The 22,500-nt window shown below is 36.8% G+C and overlaps 1 protein-coding gene across 6 annotated transcripts in view; it reads right to left on the bottom strand.

Moving 5' to 3' along the window:
• Window positions 1-22,500, bottom strand: part of LOC135217118 (uncharacterized) — a 163,177-nt gene that overhangs the window by 72,852 nt on the left and 67,825 nt on the right. For 4 of the 6 annotated variants that reach the window (XM_064252820.1, XM_064252825.1, XM_064252822.1 and 1 more), the window contains exon 1: window positions 7,998-8,260. The exons of the other annotated variants lie outside the window; for them this stretch is intronic. The gene's annotated coding sequence lies outside the window, so the exon portion shown is untranslated. Of the gene's footprint in view, window positions 1-7,997; window positions 8,261-22,500 lie in introns of those variants that run through there. 6 annotated transcript variants of the gene reach the window in all.

The raw sequence follows: 22,500 nt of genomic DNA, 5'->3' as shown, positions 1-22,500 counted from the left end.
CTTCCAAAGGCTCTTTCGACTGTCACCAATTTCGCTCAGAGAATGAAGCAATTGCAAGCTCCCTAAATGGGCGCCATTATAAAGCTATTCATTGTTATTTAATTACACGTTTTAGCTGGATAACTTTCACCTGCGTTCTCTCTCTCTCTCTCTCTACACGATTTGGTAAGTGTCGTTTAGGGGGAGGGGGGGACCTAGGTGGGAGGCATCATAAGTCAATGTGAGGGTTACAAGAGAGTCTGGATTTGTATGTGAGATTGTGTTAGCTAAGGAAAGTTTATTATTATTATTATTATTATCATTATTATCATTATTTAGTACCATTGTTATTATTATTAATATTGGAGATACAAACCCAGTGTTGTATGGAAAAACCACTCATGCTACTACGAGTACTTCTTAATTATTATTATTATTATTATTATTCTTTATTGGAAGGAGACCCTCTTTCAAACAAGTCTTATTGAAGGATATTGCTGCATCAGCAATATCTTTAAATGCAGCTGATACAGCAATACCTTTCAATAGGACATTATTATCATTATTATTATTATCTTGCTTCTTGAAGCCGCCGTCCTCGGTAGCGAGAACCTCCCAAGATGCCAGAAGAGCAGTTTGGTCATGTGGCGCCGCCGCTTCACCTAGTGACGTCGAAAGTGACCTCGCCCTTTCGAGAGGCGTCCTCGGAACAACATACGGCACCAGCTCCTCTGTTCAGCTTGCCAAACCACGTCCAGCTGCCGCGAATCTCGATCGATTTCTGGTACGAACTGGAAATGGGAGTTCAAATTCCACACCTCGGGATTAGCCCAACATGGTAGGTACTTGGATCCGTCAGATACTTAGAACGAAAGGGCCTTTCGAGGGAGACGCCGCCCCTCGTCGGGAATACTTGGGCCTCCGAAGGAAACGCCGCCGTCGGGAATAACTGTCTCTTCGAAGCAAACGCTGTTTCTTCGTCGGGAGTAACTTGCCCTTGGAAGAAAACGCTGTCCCTTCGTCGGGAATAACTGTCCCTTGGAAGCAGACACTGTCCCTTCGTCTGGAGTAACTGGCCTTTCGCCGGAAACGCCGCTCCGTCGTCGGGAGTCACTTGCCCTTCGAAGCAGACGCTGCCACTTCGTCTGGGGTAACTGTCCCTTGGAAGAAAAAGCTGTTCCTTCGTCGGGAGCAGTAGGTCCTAGTTGGGAGTACTGGTCCTTCTAACCCGCTGAGATGCATCGCCATACAAGAAAGTGTTGACCCTAACCCGGTATTCTGACACCCCCTCACACCCCCGGCCCTAATCCCGAGTCGTCCAAGAACAAGGTGAACATCCGTCCGTCTAGAACTGGTGAGATCGAAGTCTACTTTCTATTCGTATGGTGTTTCTCTCCTCGTTTGCTTAAAGGCCTATACTACTCCCGGATTGCAAAATCTCCGGCGATCATTCGATTACCTTGAGCCCGAATGCATTAATAATTCATTGAATGGCAGAATGAATGTATGAGTGAGTGTATTAATAAATAATGAAATATAGATATAAGCGCAAATTAATAAATCACCAAACACTTAAGCGCACGAATACGTGTGCAACAATTAAACAGTAAATGAATCAATTAATAAATGATTATTGAACAAATAATCAAGGGATAAAGCTAATTATCATCTCAAATTTTAATAATGCATACAGAACAACGAAATCGTTCCTTCATGATTTCCTTCGAGGAACCAGAAACCCATCTCCCTCAAATTTTGTTAAAAAAAATATAGCATTGGTAATTTTTTTTCCTAATTTGTTTTAAATTTGTAGACCATAGGACGAGCAGCATTATGGTTTATCTAGACAAATCCAGAATGGAAAATTGGTAGGGGGCGAGAGACGGACTCCGAAGGAGGCCCGCCCCCCAAAAAAAAAACACACACACACAACACTAAAGTTTTTTTTTTTTTTTTTTTTTTTTTTTTTTTTACGAACATATAAACACAATCTTTTGAACAGAAGACAGAAATTCAGTGCCAGTAAGAACAATAACATTTGCTTACATTCACATCCCATCACCACCGTATCATATAAACCTACAGCACCTTTGTGGTGAGGATCCAACTCAAAATTTCACTGAACTTTTATTATAGAAATTTGAGGACAGCTAAACCAGACACACGTCAGGTAAACACTACAATACTGAATCTTCTCATACCTATCATTCTAAACACGTCTTCAAATTATCGTTTGAGAACAGGACGCGAATGGGACCCGTACCTTTCCCCACCTGTTACGAGGATCATTTCAAACTCCAGCTAACCACCCACCCAATCCCCACCCCATCCCACCCACTACACCACTTTTAAAAACAAGCATGAAATATGCAGGGCTTGTTTTTTTTGTGCTACACAAGACTACATTCGCTGGGGTTCTAATTTCTCAAAATTAGAGTTCAATACATGGAAAGTGAGATGTCATGATTGTTTTAGTGTTTTATTTAACTATATATGACTAGATAAAAAAAGTGTATTATTATTATTAATTATTATTATTATTATTATCTGCGCACATTACGGAAAGAACAGAAAGTAAACTGACTGCCTATGAAAACTACCACAAAACAGAGTATCTATTTGTAAAAAAAAAAAAAAAAAAAAAAAAAAAAAAAAAAAAAAAAAAAAAACTTGAAGAATTCTAAACCTTCAATTATTGATCGGTTAAATGTGACAAAGAATGGCCTTCAACTTCAAATGGATTATTCAAGTACGAGAAATAAATAAAATCCTCCGATAATAGCATGTCGTTTTAGAACTCAATTGGTACGTCATACTTTAGGTAATTGTCTCGTCTAAAAGGAAACCAATAGCTATTATGACACGGCTAATGGGCTCTTATTTTGAAAGGAATACTTCTTACGTCACATAATCCGTGGGTTCCTAATGTGTTCGCTGTCTGGCGTATACTTGGCATCGCAAAGAACAGGATTTAATTCGTTTATTGTATTCGTAAAGAATAGAATGGAAAAGAATATGGGATTTAGGCCAGAGGACAACACTGGGACCTCTAAGGTCATTCGGCGCTGAAACGGAAATTGAGAGCAAAGGAGTTTTGAAAGGAAGATGGGAAAAAAAGATATGAAAGGGGGTTGCAGCTAGGAGCCGATGGCACGCTGCAAAGAACCTTAAGTAATGCCTACAGTGCAACGCATGAAGTGCACGTACGGCACTACCCCACTAAGGATTTTACATTCGTAAAACTTTGCTTCGTAAGCATTCCATTTTTAGTGGCTGTGCTATGTCTACTTCTCTGTCAATAAGTCTTACTGAAAGAACTGTTCACTTATCAGATAAACTTGTACTTCCTAACAGTTATATGCAGATATTCGAGTGCCTTATTCGAGTGACTACAACGACCACGTGAATATTCATATAACTTCTTGTCTTTTGTAGTGCCTCCTTCTACTCCTCTATCTATGCACCTGTTACTTAAACATCAACACTGCTACAGCTTCTTCTTTTCTTCCAGTGTCGCCTTCTTTATCAACGCATGGATCTCCCCTTCCCCCAATTTCACAACCACTCAGTCATCATCTAAGGAGATGATCACTTCCCGCTCTTAACGACGAGGATGAGAGGGCATCTGAAGCAACTCTCCGTTCGCGGATGCTTATGGCAAAGCAAACAAAACGATTACTATACTGCCTTTCCGCCAATAAGCCGTTTCCTGTGATAGAGGCGGCGCGACAACATTTATTAGTGTGAACCAAAGTTCATACGACGTCCGGGAAGAAGCTTTCAAAAGTTGAAGACATATCTAGGTGACTTCGAAGATTGATCGCCAAACTGCGATAACTTGCAAGAGTTAATGCTTAAACCAGGAAGCTTTCAAGAGTCAATCTTGAACTCCTGTAGTTTTCGAGAGTTATTACTAAATAACTGCTAGCTTCCGAATGTTAAAAGACAGTGGCAGGGCAAAGAGTTCAGGTTTAACCTTGATTCAAAAAAGAAGCTCAATTTAGACAGATGCCAGAAGTAAACATAGGCAGCATCATCAAGTTATTGTTAAAGATAGTTTCTATAAGACAAGGCCCATTTTCACTACCAAAATTCTATGCATATATTCGTCCGTAAGAAATCAAGTGTTAATATAGGTGAAAATGAAAAGAGCAAAGGAGAAATAATGCATATATACAACAAGAAATATTCAAGAAAGCTGAACATATATATAATTATTAAACAAATAATATACAAAATCATTGAACATATGACCAAATGATAAATAAACGCAGGGTGCTTTAGTATAAAGGACCTCAAACACATGAGGACAAAGGGTATCGGTACCGCCCAAGGTTTGAGGGCACTGTTTACATAAGGTCACTATCCTCCAAAGGACAAACAAGAGAGGATGACTCCAACAGAGGTAGAGAAACAGCTTTTCAGCTAAGAGGACTTATAGTCGCCACCAATCCGGGGATGGATGGCAGGGCTCTCTCTCTCTCTCTTTCTCTCTCTCTCCGCCACCAACTTTCACAATCCTGTCAACTCGTTAATATCACATTTATGAGCCGTGACGGAAAATGGGAGGCTGACAAGGCTGGGTTTTGAGAGCTACGAATTATGTGGGTGGGAATAATCACATAGACGAGAGAGAGAGAGAGAGAGAGAGAACTACAACAGTGTGTATGGGGCACATTACTTAACAAAGTGACATATGTAAGAAGTAATAATAATAATAATAATAATAATAATAATAATAATAATAATAATAAGTAGCGGTGAACCACATACACAGAAAATTAGAAGAAGAGAGCTGAATTAAGAGTACTAAATATTCTCCCAATTAAAAAACCGTCGCTTTTAACTCATCAGCTATTGAAATTTTACAAAAACAATGGCAACGGAGGTGTTAGCAAAAAAGCACATAATAATAATAATAATAATAAAGGGTGTACATAAAGTCACAGTACCATTACAAGTATTTATTGCATGTTGGTGGTAAAAAAAAATAAATAAATAAATAAATAAATAAATACATGGTAGCAACAGTGGACTTGATTTTATACACGATCTATTCAGTTCTAGCTATGCTCTTTTCTTCAAGGCTGGTATCTGCTAAGAGCAGGCCGATGTACAAAATTATTAATAACAATATTAAACATACACTTCGGAGAAGAAAGCATAATAAAGAACCACACACCCACATCACCCGCATACACACCCACACATACGTACAGCCAGTTACTAAACTTCACTAAGGACAAATCTCTTGACCTAAAGGCCGTGAAGAGAAAGTAGTGTGTTTTGCGTAAGTCTAAAACCTAGAAATCGCTATCTGGGAGCCTGCAAGGATCAGGGAACGAGACCAGAAGACTATGATGATCTTCCGAGGTCAAGAAGGAATGCATCCGGAGCTAGGAGCTTCTGAACCTGGATTCCCGTGAGATAAATGGAGATTGCTTACACAAGCGTTTGGCTGAAGTGTTGGCAATTATTGGGTAGAATAAGGGATCGATTAATGCACGTATGCATGCATACATTCTCTCTCTCTCTCTCTCTCTCTCTCTCTCTCTCTCTCCTCTCTCTTCTCTCTCTCTCCTCTCTCCTCTCTCTCTATATATATATATATATATATAATATATATATATATATATATATATACAGGGTGTCCATAAAATCCCAATACCTTTACAGGTATTTATCGCTCAGAATGGTACTGAGACTTTATGTACACCCTATATATATATATATATATATACATATTATATATATATATAATATATATATATATATATATATATATGTATGTATCTATGTATGTAATATATATATATTTATATATAAAGTAGATATATGTACATATATATATATATATATATATATATCTATTTATACACAAATCTGCCCCACAAACCCACTGCTGACCCTGGATATCATTCTTGGGGGAAGAAAAAATACCCTTCAAACCAGCCATTAATATCGGGACCATTTTCTCAGTAATTCAAATAATGCAAAATCCACCTAAATGTTCCAACAACGATGGAAAAAAAAGTTTCACAGTTTTCAGAAAACGCCCGGTCTGCCAGACTAAGCAAGCACAATTGCGTTTTGAAATAGTAATATAGTTTTGTCATTTCGTAATATCTTCATTCTTTTTTGTCTGGTTAATGGAGAGAGAACTCGGTTTCACGTTAATTGACGTAATGAATAAATTATCTCGATTGCAAAAGCCTTGAGAACGTGCGGTTTTCTCGCTGAAAAGTATTTGTGATAAAATCTGCTATTCATTTGTTGCAAAGATTATTCAAATGTTACAAAACAAAAGAAATGAAAGAAAATAATAAGATTCTGATTTAATGCTAAAGACATCGTTGCCCTTAATTGCTTAACAAAAAATACAAATAAAAAAATAAAAAAATAAAATGAAAATAAATAAGAAAATAAAAATGGGTGATTTCAGAAAAGGAAAAGAAATATGTCTCATTTAAACGGATATCAAGTTGCTAATTTTAATAACCATGAACCCGAAAAGAGAGAGAGAGAGAGAGAGAGAGAGAGAGAGAGAGAGAGAGAGAGAGAGAGAGAGAGAGAGCAGCGTTAGCCAGTCACAGCATAAACTACTAGAACAAAACAAAACAAGTTTTTTTTTTTTTTTTTTTTTTTTGGTCACACTTGTGCCCCCAGCCAACTCACGAAGGATGCTTCAGTTACATTGATAAATGGGGCGGCCAAAGATCAGGGTCAGTCTACTTAGTACAAATTACACTGGATTCCCTACGCTCATCATGCACCCAAGGGGCACAGAACACAATGGACGTCATTCAAATTCTTTTTTTTTTTCCCTCCCGTTTTGTAAAGAAAAAAAAAAAAGGCCAGGACGGACATAGCTGTTTAAAAGTTCGTCACTGCATGAGGAGTTTTAATGGCGACGATACAGCTGCTGTCACTTGAAGAAGAGGTGGGTTCATTGATTAGAGAGATGGAAATACAGAGGAAATAAGAGAAATTCACTATCTCGGCTCACATAGGAAAACGTCTGTGATTTGCTTCTGGTCTCCATAGAAAGTGTGTGTGTATATATATATATATATATATATATATATATATATATATATATATATATATATATGAATATATTTACGTATATATTGCGTAAATAAATATGCCATATACAGCCTCTTTGAGTCTCTACGTCTTCAGAAGAAATATATTGTCTCCTTGAGAAGCAACAGTTGTGAGCCACTCTCGAAAGCACAGATTTAATGGAAGTAAACATGCACGCGTGACACAAAGTCAAATACAGGACAAAAAACCTTGACTTTTATAAGTTGGACTGACTGGGTAAAAATAAATAAAGATCAAAGGTTTATCTATTTTATAGGCATCTACATAACAATGTAGGTCTATGTCACTGCGATATAATTCGTGGGATAAGCAGAAATGAATATGTTTATAAAGAATAACTCAACGATAATAACCACAATTTATATGTTTAAGAAGAGAGAGAGAGAGAGAGAGAGAGAGAGAGAGAGAGAGAGAGAGAGAGAGAGAGAGGGAAAGCACTGTGGATTACACAGAGTGGAAAACGAAACGGTGCAGTAGCCTCACTCGACCGCTGTCAGTACAACATCCTTAACGAAAAAAAATATAAAAATTCATGAATGAAATCATACCACAGTCCGGAAACACTACGCAAAATGCTAATTGCGCAACGAAAATGTCAAGCCACAGTCATAAAAATTACCTCATTGCGAAATTATATTTCAGGTGAGAGAAAGCAATATCAAATGAAAGGAAAAAAAAATAATAATTCGGTCTAGCGAAGACATAAAGCGATGTCGATAACAGTAGGATATAAATTCAATGCTGGTGTTGTTTACAACTAGACTCACTTCAACGAGACCATGTGTAGCAACGCTTTGAGCCACTTACATATATTTTATTACTGATGAAACAAAAAGAAACGAATACAAAATATACAAACATTATAACAGAAAAGACTTATGTGCAAAATAAATATAGCATTATCCTTTTACCTTTCGAAATTAAAAAGCACTTCGTAGAAATAGAAGCCACATTTGTCCCCGCAACACAAGAAAACTCCCACAGCTGAAGGTTGCAAACTGAAATTGTAATGAGAACGGTGGTGTCCTTTTTCACCTTTCAAATTTGTTTGTTAGTGCGCTCGTCCCACATCACACTGTATATTCAGTCACAAATGAACTCTACACGAGGGGGTGCCATCGTGGTCTGTCCACAACGTTAGTCGTTGACTCAACTGACGGAATCGGATGAGCGCCTGTCGAATACACCCGCCTTCGCTTACGCTCGCTGAGTGGGTCATCTACTTCATCCCTCACCCCGACCCGATAAGGTCACTCATTCACTCATTTTTACGTACTCATTCTTGTACTCTGGTGCTGCCTTCTCGTCGATACTGAATTTTTTTTATCAAATGACTTCACACACGCCAAATGCATACTACGAAATGGACAAATTAACGGAATCAGTTTAGAAAAACACCAGTAAGTCTACTGAGCATTCCAGCGTCAACGCAACATTTTCTCGGTATTTGTGTTATTTTCATATCGAAACTACGCACCACCTACGACCCCTTTACGCAAAACAAACGAACGTAGACGAATTGGAGACGTACTGACACAAATAATTCCAGAATCACGTGCAAAACACGAGTGTGCCCACCGAAACATTTTGCGTCACCGGAACACGTAAACGTCATCACCATGGTAACACGATCCAGCGCAAAATAGCCTTACGTGTGAGTCACCTTCTTTCCGAGCAACACTGAGTGGAATTCCTTCCATTGCACGAGATCCGACTCGCTAATGACGCGCTGCTGGGTCCCCAAAACAAAGACGCGTTTCCTGTTGCTGTTTCTTTTTTCGACTTTAAACGGAGCAATTAAAACCATTAGAGAAAATGCCACCAGATAATAGCAGACGACATATCAAATAGATCGTATCGCAGAACAGGAAGGATACATAAGGTCGGAAAGGTTATAAGGTAATTTGATTGTTTTCAACAGCGAATAAATTACCAGGTCAGCGAAGAGTATTAGTAGATTTAAAATAGACATTTGGACAGGAAACAAAGAGTAGAAAGATAAATTTTCTTTGGATTCATTATTTTGTTTACGGAAAAGGACCGGACTTTCTGACATCTTAACATCAATAGTCACATAATCATAGGCCTATACAACGTTCCTCGTACTGTGTTCATTTTTCGTAGTTTACGATTTATGAATTCCGATTTGCAAATTCGTAATATTTTGCGAAAACAAAGATAATGAGAGGCAAATATGGCAAAAAAATGTAAAAATAAAAAAAACATTAAATAAATCTAGCTCATATATAATTAAGTTAAATGTAACGAAGACCACTGCATCCATACGAGTCTGTCTAGTTTTCAGTTAATGGTTACTAAACTGACTGTGTTGATACGAATCGCTTTTGTTTATAATTTAAAAAAAAAACAATAAACTAAAGAACCACAGTCATCCAGAAAACAAATAAATGAGTGTGCATTTAGGAAATAAGAGTAGTAGAATAAAAGTAATAGCAATTGAGTGATTTCCATAACTTGGCAACAAAGAGAGCAACGGTCACTGACAGATTACATAATAGCATCGGTAGCCATGATGAAATAAAACAGGTAGTATAAGTAGCATAAGTAGCGATGAATTGCATAGCAATACAGCAGCGAAATAAATCATTAGGAACAGCAGCAAAGTCATAAAAAAACATCAGCATGACGGCAAATGAAATTAGTACTATAATAGATTCACATCACCCGTGCATCTGATTTCTAGGCCCGCCCTTAAGATGCTCCTAATTGGCTGTTGATAACCCACCTAGTTCCAATCAGGCAGGGTGGAAACTCCTCGGTCTCTCTCTCGAGAGTTCAACAATAGGCAGGAATGTTATGTTCCAGCTCTTTCCTTGGAAGATTACTTTGAAAAAAAAAAAAAAAAAAAAAAAAAAAAAAAAAAATGACTGGAGCCGTCAGGAGAAGGTGGAAGCAATAAATCGCCTACTCCCATGTTGAACCTTCGCTCGGAGAGAGACTGAGAGTTCACCCAGCCCCTGTGATTGGCTTATCAAACAGCCAATCAGGGGCGTCGTGAAAGGAACTGGCCTGAGACATTCAAATGCACGGCTGATGTGGAATCATAACTATTAGTTAGGTAGTAACTATATCACATAGACACCACCATCTATATATATAACAATGCGTAATTATAATAGTGTATAATAATATATATATATATATATATAATGTATATATATATAATATATATATAGATGTATAATTATATAATATTATATTATATATATATATTATAATATATATATATATATTAGGGCGGTATAACTATATACATATATAATATATTATATATATATATTACATAATAATATATATATATATATTATAATATATCATTTAATATATGCATGTATATAATATATATATATATATATAATATATATATTTATATATATATATTTATATAAGGGAGAGAGAGAGAGAGAGAGGAGAGAGAGAGAGAGAGAGAGAGAGAGAGAGAGAATGAAAATCCTAGAAAAAAAAAAGTAGTAATGACATCGAAAAGTAAAGCTATATACAACGCAATACCACCAGAGGCAATATTAGTACATTAAGCTCGCATCATATATATATGCCAAAGGGCGGGACTCTGACCCACCCCTCCTTCGTCGTGTCGACATCATCTTGTTAACTGGTTTTGCCTTGACTCCTCAACGCCCGAAGGGCACCAGCAACAGCAGCAGCACCAGCAGAGGAGGCGAAAAACGCTTCCTGATAACGCAACCTGCATTAATTACGCAACCTCGAGACTTGTGTTATCGACGATTCCTTGCGATTTCCGCTGCCCTCAAATGTCATTCGTGATTTTGCTTCGATCGTAATCGTGACATATTTGACACATTCCGATTTATTTATTTTTTCTCCTCCTCACGATTAGCGCTCGCTAACCTCACATATTTCTCGCCTGATACATGAACGAAATTATTTCCCTTCGCGTGAAATAATGATTTTGTCAATACCCCAATCGCTCACCTCAATAAATAACTTAAATTTTTCTTTGTATGCATTAATTATTTGTCAATTCAAATGGCTCAGCTCAATAATTTACTTTATTCCCTTTCGTATGGATGATGATTCGTAAATTCAAATAGCTCATTACCAAGGGAAAAACTACATCCGCAGATCAATGAGAGAGAGAGAGAGAGAGAGAGAGAGAGAGAGAGAGAGAGAGAGAGAATTAGATTGCGTCTTAGATTCGCCGTTTACGAAACCAGATCAAATGGTTGCTTTGTTTGATACAACAAAGCAACTTATTTCCTTTGTTGCCAAACGAATTCGACTGTTAGATTCGCAAACGGAGATGTTGTCACGAATTAACGAAGGCGACAATTAATCTTTTTTATAAGACCTTTTAAATAATGCATAACGAAAACTGGCTTCCCGTTCAGCCCAACGACGCGAATGGCGTCATTCTCTCTCTCCATGAAAGGACAGTCATTAATAACAATGACATGCCATGAACTACAGCGGGCATTTTCAGGGTACGATCAGGTCTGCCCTCATGGCTGAGGTTACATGAGGGTCTCATGACGCGGCAAAAAAGAAAAAAAAATTAATTCTGATGTTATCAGCCGCTGCAGTAGGCGCGCGCGCGCACACACACACAGATAGGGAGAGAGAGAGGGCTAAAAGCAGACAAGAATGATCTTGATGTTTATAAGGATGCGGAATGTACTCTAGTTATATGTAATCGTACATTAAAAACATATACAGTATACTTAGTAAATAATGACAGCCAGTGGATGAAGAACATATCAGATATCTAGATATATATATATATATATATATATATATATATATATATATATATATATATATATATATATATATATATATTCCCCTAGCGTGAGACCCGGGATCGATACCAAGGGGAGAAATAACTTGAGAGCATCTCGTGAAAAACAAACTGACCCAAAAAAGGACATTATGTACCTGATGGCTAGTCGACTGTGACAGAACAACCGCCAAAGTGGAGAAAACCATGTGGCTTGCAACCGCACCCTTAAAAAAAAAAGAAAAAAGAAAAAAAGACCCACCGGAGGTTAATAGATGTATAAATAAATAGATAAATAGATAGATACATAAATAGATAGATTGCAGCATCCAACCGCCTGCAATTTCTTGTGTCTTCACACACTGACACGGTTCTTCCCAGGCCGGGTTTTATTGAATAAGCATACGGTTGGATGCCTACAAGTGTCCTCAACTATCTTGATTCACGGGTGTAAAGTCCTCCACGAAGAACACTCGAATTATAACCATTATCATTAAACAAAACACCGAAGAACAATCACGTTTTCCAGGGACGAGAATGAAATACACCCTTTTTCTAGTTCGGCTATTTTCATTCTCTCTGACGATGAGGACACTATACTCTTTTTTTTTTTTTTTTTTTTTTTTTCCATCTCTGTCCATCCGCCTGTGGTGTTTGCGTCCCGGGCTTTAAATATATCCTATTTCGAATAATAACGGTCTAATTCGCATACAGTAAATGATTAAAACACTTTTCAGTTGGAAATGTACGCCCAGATATCCTTTTATTTACCTAAAACTTAGACATAGCGTAACTATTAAAAGCCCGGGACGCAGTGTTACCAGGCGCGACCACCACAGGCGGATGGACAGATGGAAAAAAACAGTTATACTTTCACATAGTAGTTGATGTTAGCTGTATTTTCAAGACCAACACAAAAGGAAAGGTTATGGTTTTTATCCTCATTATCATAAAAATTATCATTATTGGCAGAAATGTGATTATATTAGAAACAGACCCTGCAGTGACCATTCCCTGTTTGTTATAGTTGCTAAACAGTTTCACGTAAACTGTTCTTAGCTTACGATAGCTTCCACTGTTGCCATCTTTGTCTCCTTGTAATCATGTTCAGTGCTGCTCTTACTGTTGGTACTAGTTCAAGCTAGGCTTATGTCAGCATGGGCTCTTGTTCTTGGGCAGCCCGTAACGGCCCAATGACATCCTGTTGATATATCTCCTGTACATTCTCAAATTGTGCTACGTGTTTTAATCAGGAAACAAATCACTGGACACTTCAAAAAGAAGTTATACTTCTAAACAACACTTAAGGAAGACCAGAGAAGTAATACTATAAACACGTCACCGTACTGAAAAAGGTGAAAATGTTACGGGCTGCCCAAGAGTATGAGCCTACGCCGGCATAAAGCCAACGTAAACTACAACAAGACTAAAATCATCTGACAACGTCACTGAAGATGATAGCTAAGAACAGTTTAAGTGTGAAAAAGTGCACATAACTGACGGAATACGGAAAGAAATTTCACTAACGAGTCTCTCTCTCTCTCTCTCTCGTTACCATCATTATTGTTCTCACTACTTTGACCACTGTCTTACCATAGGGTGACCACGGTCTAGGTATATACCTAGACCGTGAGGGTGACTATAGATTAACAAGAGGGTCACTGCCAAATTCACCTACAAAGCCGATAAGGGCATTTCATCTTCTCAAGGCCAAGTTCTGTCAGCGCAAGGAAAGTGTGTCAATGGGTTTTCTAGGATTCAAAGTAAAGGTCTCGTGAGCAGCTAACCGGAAACAATAACAATAACATTAAGAACAACAATAACAGGAAACAAACAAACGAAAACGAACACGCACGTCCCCAACACACAACGTTTAGTGATCTCTTCCGGGTCTTGCTTCAAATGCGACTGAAGTTTTCGAATATGATAAGACAATATGTAAACATTTTAAGCATGCATAGTCCTAGTTACAGATATGGTTTTGTTTTCACACTGCTTATATTAGTATAGACTATATATATATATATATATATATATATATATATTATATATATATATATATATATCATAGACTAAAGCATACCTATTCAAACGCAACACAAAGGAAACACTTGATAGCGTCTGAGCAAACTAGACATTAAATAAGGAATTACAGATAGGCGTTAATTAATAAATAACTTATAAACTCTGAAACTAAATGTTCTTATCTAGTATTTTAAGACAAGCAAAGAAATAACCGCAAAATGCACAGTTATTGAAAGTCCTCATATGGCTCCGTCTCAAACCTCTTCTCTAGACCCAAAGCTTCCTGCCACTCTGGGGACAATCTGGAACAAGAAAGACGTGCGCCTGACGGAAGTCGCTTTCAGAAGCAATCAGTTCTTTTCTTCGTAAGACCTTGCCAATTGCTATGAAGTGGAGTTCCTCCTGGGAGGTTTAATTAAAACCTCCTTAGGTTCCTCCAACCCCGCTGGCAGGTTCCACTCGGCGCACGTGTGCAGGTTTTGGCGGGAGGCAGATGGGCGGGATTTGGGACGAGGGGGGAAGGGGGATTGATTTGAAGCGGAGCACAAATGGTCAACTATTTGCCACTGCGGTATTTGTCCCTTCCATTGCCCCCCACCCCACCACAATACTCGACGACACCCACACTAAAATGTGCTCCCTCCTCTTGTGTTCTCCCCCTCCCCCTCCCGTGCCCTCATGTGTCAACATCATTATATTAACTCCATGAATGATGCCACGTTTCGTCTGCTCTCTCTCTCTCTCTCTCTCTCTCTCTCTTTCAAAACCGACGATTGCAAAAGAATGTTTAGCATGGGCCTAACTAATAACCTCTTTTAAAATTGACTGACATTTGAAATCTGCAGGAGACAGCTGAGGTGGACTAATAACACGATAAACAATATAGGCCAAAAAGCCATTCAGCGCTGACAGAGAAACTGAGAGTACGTAGAAAGGTTTGAAAGGCTTAACAGGAGTAAAAAAAAATCCTAACGTTTGCACTATAAAACAAGAGGAAAGAAAGATGGAGGAGAATATGAAGGATGATAGGGGTTGCAGCTATAGGCCGAAGGGAAGGTGCAGAGAAGCTTAAGTAAAGCCTACAATGTGCCGCGTGAGGTGCACTGACGCCCCTCCCCCTCCCCACTACAGGGCCTGGTAGGTTAACTGCAACCCACGTTTACGAAGAAATCTGAAACTAGGGTTGGTGATTTTTATTTAAACAAAATAAAAAATTAGCGATTTATTTGATTTTTCCACTTATTTGATTTTTTACCTGTTTTTTATTTCTAGATGTTTTTACAATCCTTTTTTTCCTCAAAATGTATTTTATGACAGAATTACTATTGATTTATCTTTTAGGTTTCCAGTTCTGGCCTAAAGTATGTACTTGCAATTTATTTATATAAAAATAAATAGATGCAGCACAGTTATGCCTAAGTTTTTATTAACCTCCAAACCATATTTTCCAATTTGTTTGCTTTCAAATAAAAAAAAATAAAACTCATGAATTTTTAATAAAAAATCAATAATTATTTAATCACTTGATCAAATCAGTTTCACTTAATCATTGCGAACCCTGTCAGAAACAATGTAATTTAACTTGAGTTACCGCTAGATGTCATGTGAATTGCTTTAGCAGTAATATCCCTGGTTTATGATATCACGATTTTGATTCGGTTCGTTTGACTGTCTCTACATAGTATATAAATTGTGAAATCTAATTAAGTGATTTTTCGAGATCAACTACCATAACTGCCTTTTTTTTTTGTGTACTCTCGAAGTAGCCAAATCAAATCATCCTTGAGATGCGATGGCAAATAGGCCTATGGAGACAACAGGAAATAGACTGACGATATTCCCGATCCCTCTTTTAAGCAATTTAACTTAAGTGGATAAACGGATGCATAGATTATCCTTACGTCCTTACAGGTCCAGGATATTACCTCAGAAGGATGAGTATGCGCCTACGAACTCTAGCCATCCTTCAACTTAATCTGAGTTGAGGGCAGTTCTGAAATAAATGACCTCCAGTTATTCTGTGTCCCTAGAATCATATATGAGAGAGAGAGAGAGGAGGGGGGGGGGAATCTGCAGGATATAAGCGTTGGTAGCTGTTCTCTCTCTCTCTCTCTCTCTCTCTCTCTCTCTCTCTCTCTCTCTCTCTCTCGAACACAATGGCTATAGAAAATCTCCGTTCATTTTTTCGCTAACTGCTTGAGTACGTTATTCCCAATGCTATATAATCTACACAGCGCTCCCCCCCCACCCCCACCCCCGTCCCGACCCCAGTCCGTCCCACCAAACAACCAAGGGAAGGCCTTTGAGATTGCGTACCCTGGACCACGGGAAGTGGGGACGGGGGGACTCTTCATTGCGTCATGACACCTAAACACTATTGTCACCGCCGTTACTGCAATATACAGTGGCGTTACTTTGCAACAACCTTCCACTGCCTCGTCGCATGCAATGCTAGTAGATGGACCAGTGCGCATGCGCTGGCGAGCAGTTCATACACGCTTACATATCGTATCTTGACATGATGATAATTTTTCTTGACGTTTTCAGTGTATTCAAAATTAGCCAGACAAGTTTTTTTTTCTATGTTTAGCTTTTTAGTCATATACACGTTTTTTTCTTGTCATTCTTAAGGTATCTGTTCTTTTTTTCCACAACATTATTAAGTATATTTTTTCCCCACAACATTCTCAAGTACTATTTCTTTTTACTACTACATTCTCAGTATTTTTCTTTTCGAGTATTTTTCCTGTTTGAAACATTCACAAGTATTCTTTTTATTTTTGTCCACAATTCTCGAATACCTTTCCTTTTTTCCACAACTTTCTCGTGTAATTTTCAATGTTTTTCAAACATTCTCAAGTATCTTTTCTTTTCAAACATTCTCAAGTATCTTTTCTTTTCGAACATTCTCAAGTAATTTTTCTTTTTCCCACAACTTCCGAGTATTTTTTTTAAACATCCTCAAGTATTTTTTCTTATAAAGAACATTGATAAGCATATTTTCTTTTTTCCACAACATTCTAGTTTTTTTTTTTTTTTCCAACAATTCTCATGACATGATTGTCAATAATTTTCAGTCTCAGGTACATCATTGTAATTTACCATTTCCCAGTTTTCTTCAGATGTCGACATATCTTATTCATCGTCATCATCATATATAAAAAATTTTTGTATCTATTCTTTTTAAATCCATTCGACATCGTCATCATGAAAAAAAAATTCTCTCCATAATTCACTTCACAATTTCTGACTATCGAAAATGGACGACAAAATTCATTCTTAGTATAATAAATAATAATAATAATAATAATAAAATAATAATAAATAATAATAATAATAATAATACATGAAAGCAATAGACCCTCTTATAGGCATGATCTGTTAAAAAGAATGGCAACATCAGAGGAGTTGTTTTTAATACAAAGTTCCTTTCGATGATAATAATAATAATAATAATAAAATAATAATAATAATAATATAATAATAATATAATATTCCTACACGTAGCGCTATTTTTTATATATATATAATCATTCAAGTTTTTTTTTACCAGTCCACCAAAACGAACAGTTAGGTGCGCCGGAAGAACTATGTGTAAGTTCATTTGTTTTTGTATTTTTGTTTTTCGTGAATTTTTGTCTGTTTTGATGTAGTTTTCATATTTTGGGTTACTGTTTATTTCTTACCAAAGGGTAATTTTGTTGCTTAAGACTGTTTCCGGTTTGTTTTTTAAGAATTCGTGGACAATAATAATAATAATAATAATAATAATAATAATAATAATAATAATAATAATAATAATAATGAAATCTCGCCTACGAAGCGATGATAAAGACATCAATAATAATAATAATAATAATAATAATAATAATAATAATAAATAATAATAATAATAATAATAATATAATAATAATCATAATAATAATAAATATACCCTCCAAAGACTAGGGGTTTTAATATAAAAAATACCTTCTTTTCAAAAAGGTCGGCATCAGATCCCATATGAATAACGAAAACAGACGCTTGTCATAATGAAACACTGAGAGGAATATTATGAAAATGAATGACTGAAATGTAAATATTAGTCTATTTGAACTTGCATCGCACCAATCATGAGCATCAATATATATATATATATATATATATATATATATATATATATATATATATATATATATGAGATAGAGAGAGAGAGAGATGAGATAGAGAGAGTGCAAATTGATCAAACGTTGGATGAGACTTAAAGTATTTTTAAAACTGTTTGACTGATGAGAAGAGTGAGAGAGAGAGAGGCAAAATGAATTCGAATTTCGATGAGAAATCAAAGGCAGTTGCAAATTGTGATTGAAAATGAAAAGAGAGAGAGAGAGAGAGAGAGAGAGGAGAGAGAGAGAGAGAGAGAATTAATCTTTTGATTAAAAATCAAATGCAGTCGTAAACTTTGACTGCTAAGAGAGAGAGAGAGAGAGAGAGCTTAGCCTTCCGGCCAATGGTTTACTTTCCCACTGTGGAGTATGCGAGAGAGAAAAAAAAACGCCCCTCCCTTCCCCCCCCCCCCCCTCCCAACCCACGGACTCAGACACAGACACAGACACGCGCCCACACCTCCAAGAAGCGAGCAAGAAAAAAAAAAAGAGAAGAAATATAGGCTATAACGGGAAGCATTCTAATGAGTCGATCTCGTGACTCTGCGCAAACTGTTCAGTCTTGATCCTCTGGAGTTTAGCTGCATTTTTTTGAACCTCCATTTGTTTGTACATCTGTTTTTTGTCCGTCTGTCCGTTTATGAGATATTTGAAAGAAGTTGTTAGTGAATGTCTCAAAGATAGTTTTTTTTTATTTTTAAACACTGAGACAGATACTAATTCTCTGTCTGTTTGTCTGCTCGTTTGGGAGATATTTCGAAAATTTGTTTTATTAAAACACTGAGACAGACATCAAATTTTGTCATTTTATCACTGCTGATATAACACTACAAGTTTTTTTTGTATATCACGGACTACAAAACGTACTTTGACTTTCTAGAAAGTACTGCGTCAATTTTAATCTTAAATTCGAAAGTGAAAACAAAGCGCAAGAAAATTAATATACTATCTTAACAAATCACACGAATTCATATACTAATAGATTTAAATTTATGAGGACTTTTATTTAAGATTTCGGGTGGCCCAATGCCGATGCATTTTAACCATGAGCAGGAATGGCAAATTCATCCGGAAGGTACAAATTCGAAAACATATTGCAGGAAATATTTTTAATATCTGGGCTTTTGTTTGTTTGTCTGTTTGTTTAGTATGGTGTTTTTACGTTGCATGGAACCAGTGGTTATTCAGCAACGGTACCAACGGCTTTACGTGACTTCCGAACCACGTCGAGAGTGAACTTCTATCACCAGAAATACACATCTCTAACCCCTCAGTGGAATGCCCGAGAATCGAACTCGTGGCCACCGAGACGGTAGGCCAACACCATACCGATCACGCCACTGAGGCTTTTGGATACTCGGTACATATCTAAAGTAATGGAGCCCTTGTAGCAATGTCGGAAAGATGTAATATAAAAACTCATTTCAGAATTGTTAATCTATTTTTTCATTGTCATTTTTAAATAATAATAATAATAATAATAATAATAATAATAATAATAATAATAATAATAATAATAATAATAATAATAATAATAATATACAAGATGGAAGGCTGATCGTTCGTGCCTTCATGGAGAAAATTTCAATGGAAATTTTTTTAGACTGTTAACAAATGCATAAACTAAAATAAATCTTTCCTTGGGGCTTATGCAAAACACAAAAGATTCCTTAGTCAATCTCACAAAATCACGCAGTCATTTGAGTTACTTCGTATTTTGCAATGCAAAATTTATTGAATTTTTGTATTTTCACACGCCTAAATAAATGTAAATCTTGCATTTTCCCATGCAAAAATATCTTCAATATAAATCAAACGATTTTATGTTCTCGAATGTAAAAATATATTCTGTTACTGAATGTTACACACTACACACACACACACACACACACCACACACACATATATATATATATATATATATATATATATAATATATATATATATATTATATATATCTATCATATATATATATATATATAATATATGATATATATACACATACATCATATACCATATATATTACACACACATATATATATAAATATATTATATATATATCATATATATATATATATATAATATATATATATATATATATATATATATATATATTCTATAGGTTGATGTCAACTCCACAGAAAAACCTCATGTCTCCCTACAAAGAAGTGATCCAAAATTGCTTACTTCCGGATGAGTTAACCTTTTTAAATGAAAAAAAACAAAACATCAGTCACTACCACATTCAAGGATGAGACCCGTGCGTGTAGCAACTGCATAACTAACAAAAATAAGAGACTGCAGACTAAACCAAAACAGCATTGCACATTCAACCAAAAGCAGCAATTACCAATTCAACCAGTTGCACATTTAAAAAAACAAAAAGAGCAATTAGAATTAACCAATTCGAAATTCGATTCGACCATTGCATTATTTACACATTTAGCCAAGAGCAGGAATTGCAAACTCAACCAAAAGCTCAACCGTAAACTACAAAAAGCAGCAAACCGAAAACGAAAAAGACAACCGTAAACTCATCGAAAAGCAGCAACCGTAAACTCATCGAAAAGCAGCAACCGAAACTCAACCAAAACATCAACCGAAACTCACGAAAAGAGCAACCGTAAACTATCGAAAAGCACAAACCGTAAATCATCGAAAACAGCAACCGTAAACTCCAAAACATAACCGTTAATCACGAAAAGCAAACCGAAATATGAAAAGCAGCAACCGTAAACTCATCAAAAGCAGCAACCGTAAACTAACGAAACAGCAATAAACTACGAAAAGAGCAACCGTAAACTCAACCAAAAGCTCAACGAAACTCATCGAAAAGCAGCAACCGTAAACTCAACCAAAAGCATCAACCGTAAACTCATCGAAAAGCAGCAACCGTAAACTCTCTGAAAAGCAGCAAACGAAATCATCGAAAAGCGCAACCGTAAACTCATGAAAAGCAGCAAACCGTAAATCAAAAAGCGCAATTGCAAATTCATTGAAAAAGAGCAATTGCACTTTTAACCAAAAGCCGCAGTTGAGAGTGAAACTCTAACAACAAAATGCAGCAACTCCACATTTAAAAAAAGCAGAGACTGCAAGAAGCAGCAACTGTCAATTCAACCAACAGCACTTTTAACAAAAAGGAGCAATCCCAAATCAACATAAAGCAGCAAATGTAAAGTCGGCCAAAGCAGCGATATAAGGCACCGAGCATTTACTGCAAGACCAGTTTGCAGTCGAATGTCTCATTTTGCGCAACTGTTTTCATTCTCCTCTTTCTGTCACTCGGCCGGGCGCGAGATGAGTTGACCTCGATGTGGAGAGAGATTGAGGGCGTGACATATACAGCGAGAGAGAGAGAGAGAGAGAGAGGGAGTAGGCAGAGAGAGAGAGAGAGGAGAGGTATATATATATATATATATATATATATATATATACATATATATATAATATATATATATATATATATATATATATATATATATATATATATATATTTATATATATATATATTAATTATCACTGAATCATTACATATTTCTATATGATTTACAAAAGTTTCATGAAAACGTTGAGAGAGAGAGAGATCCGATCGTTCTCATTACAGGGAGCTGGATGAAAATAAAAAAAATTCATCACTCGACATTGTCAGACTCTCCACCGAAGTTCAGTCTCTTTCAGTTTTCTGTAAAAGAAAACTATTGCGACGGCTCTTTGTCTGTCCGTCCGCAATTTTTCTCTCCGCCCTCAGATCTTAAAAACAACTGAGGTTAGAGGGCTGCAAATTGGTACGTTTGTATGGTGTTTTTACGTTGCATGGAACCAGTGGTTATCCAGCAACGGGACCAACGGCTTTACGTGACCTCCGAACCACGTCGAGAGTTAACTTCTGTCACCAGAAATACACATCTCTCACCCCTCAGTGGAATGCCCGAGACTGAGGCGTGCTTTGCAAATTGGTATGTAAAGCATCCACCCTCCAATCATCAAACATACCAAACTGCAGTCCTCTAGCCTCAGTAGTTTGTTTTTCATTTAAGGTTGTTAGCCTTGATCGTGCGTCTGATAACGTTATAGGACAAGCCACCACTGGGGGCCGTGGCTGAAAGTTTTATAAGCCGCGGCTCATTTACTGCTTCGGCGCATTTTTTACTTGTTTTATATCTAATAAGTAAACTCGCTAGCATGCCTCTGTCCTCTTTCAGGCTGTGTACAACGAGCATCCATTCGGGCTTCTTTCACCATTTTCGTCATATTTTGTAGCGGCCGCCCACCCGCCCCCGCCCCCGCTTCGGTAAAGTTGAAACTGCGCACGCTTGTGTGATAGAGCCTTAACTAACATATAAACGTATATTCCTTCCATTTTCTCACATATGTAATTAAATGTCAACACTTGTTCCAATTACAGAAATTAATTAAGAACTAACCACTAAAGAAAGGCATCGTTTTATTTTTTTTTTATACATTT

The sequence above is a fragment of the Macrobrachium nipponense genome, chromosome 7 (assembly GCF_015104395.2).
Source record: "Macrobrachium nipponense isolate FS-2020 chromosome 7, ASM1510439v2, whole genome shotgun sequence".
Lineage (NCBI taxonomy): Eukaryota > Metazoa > Arthropoda > Malacostraca > Decapoda > Palaemonidae > Macrobrachium > Macrobrachium nipponense.
This window is presented reverse-complemented; position numbering and strand designations above follow the sequence as displayed.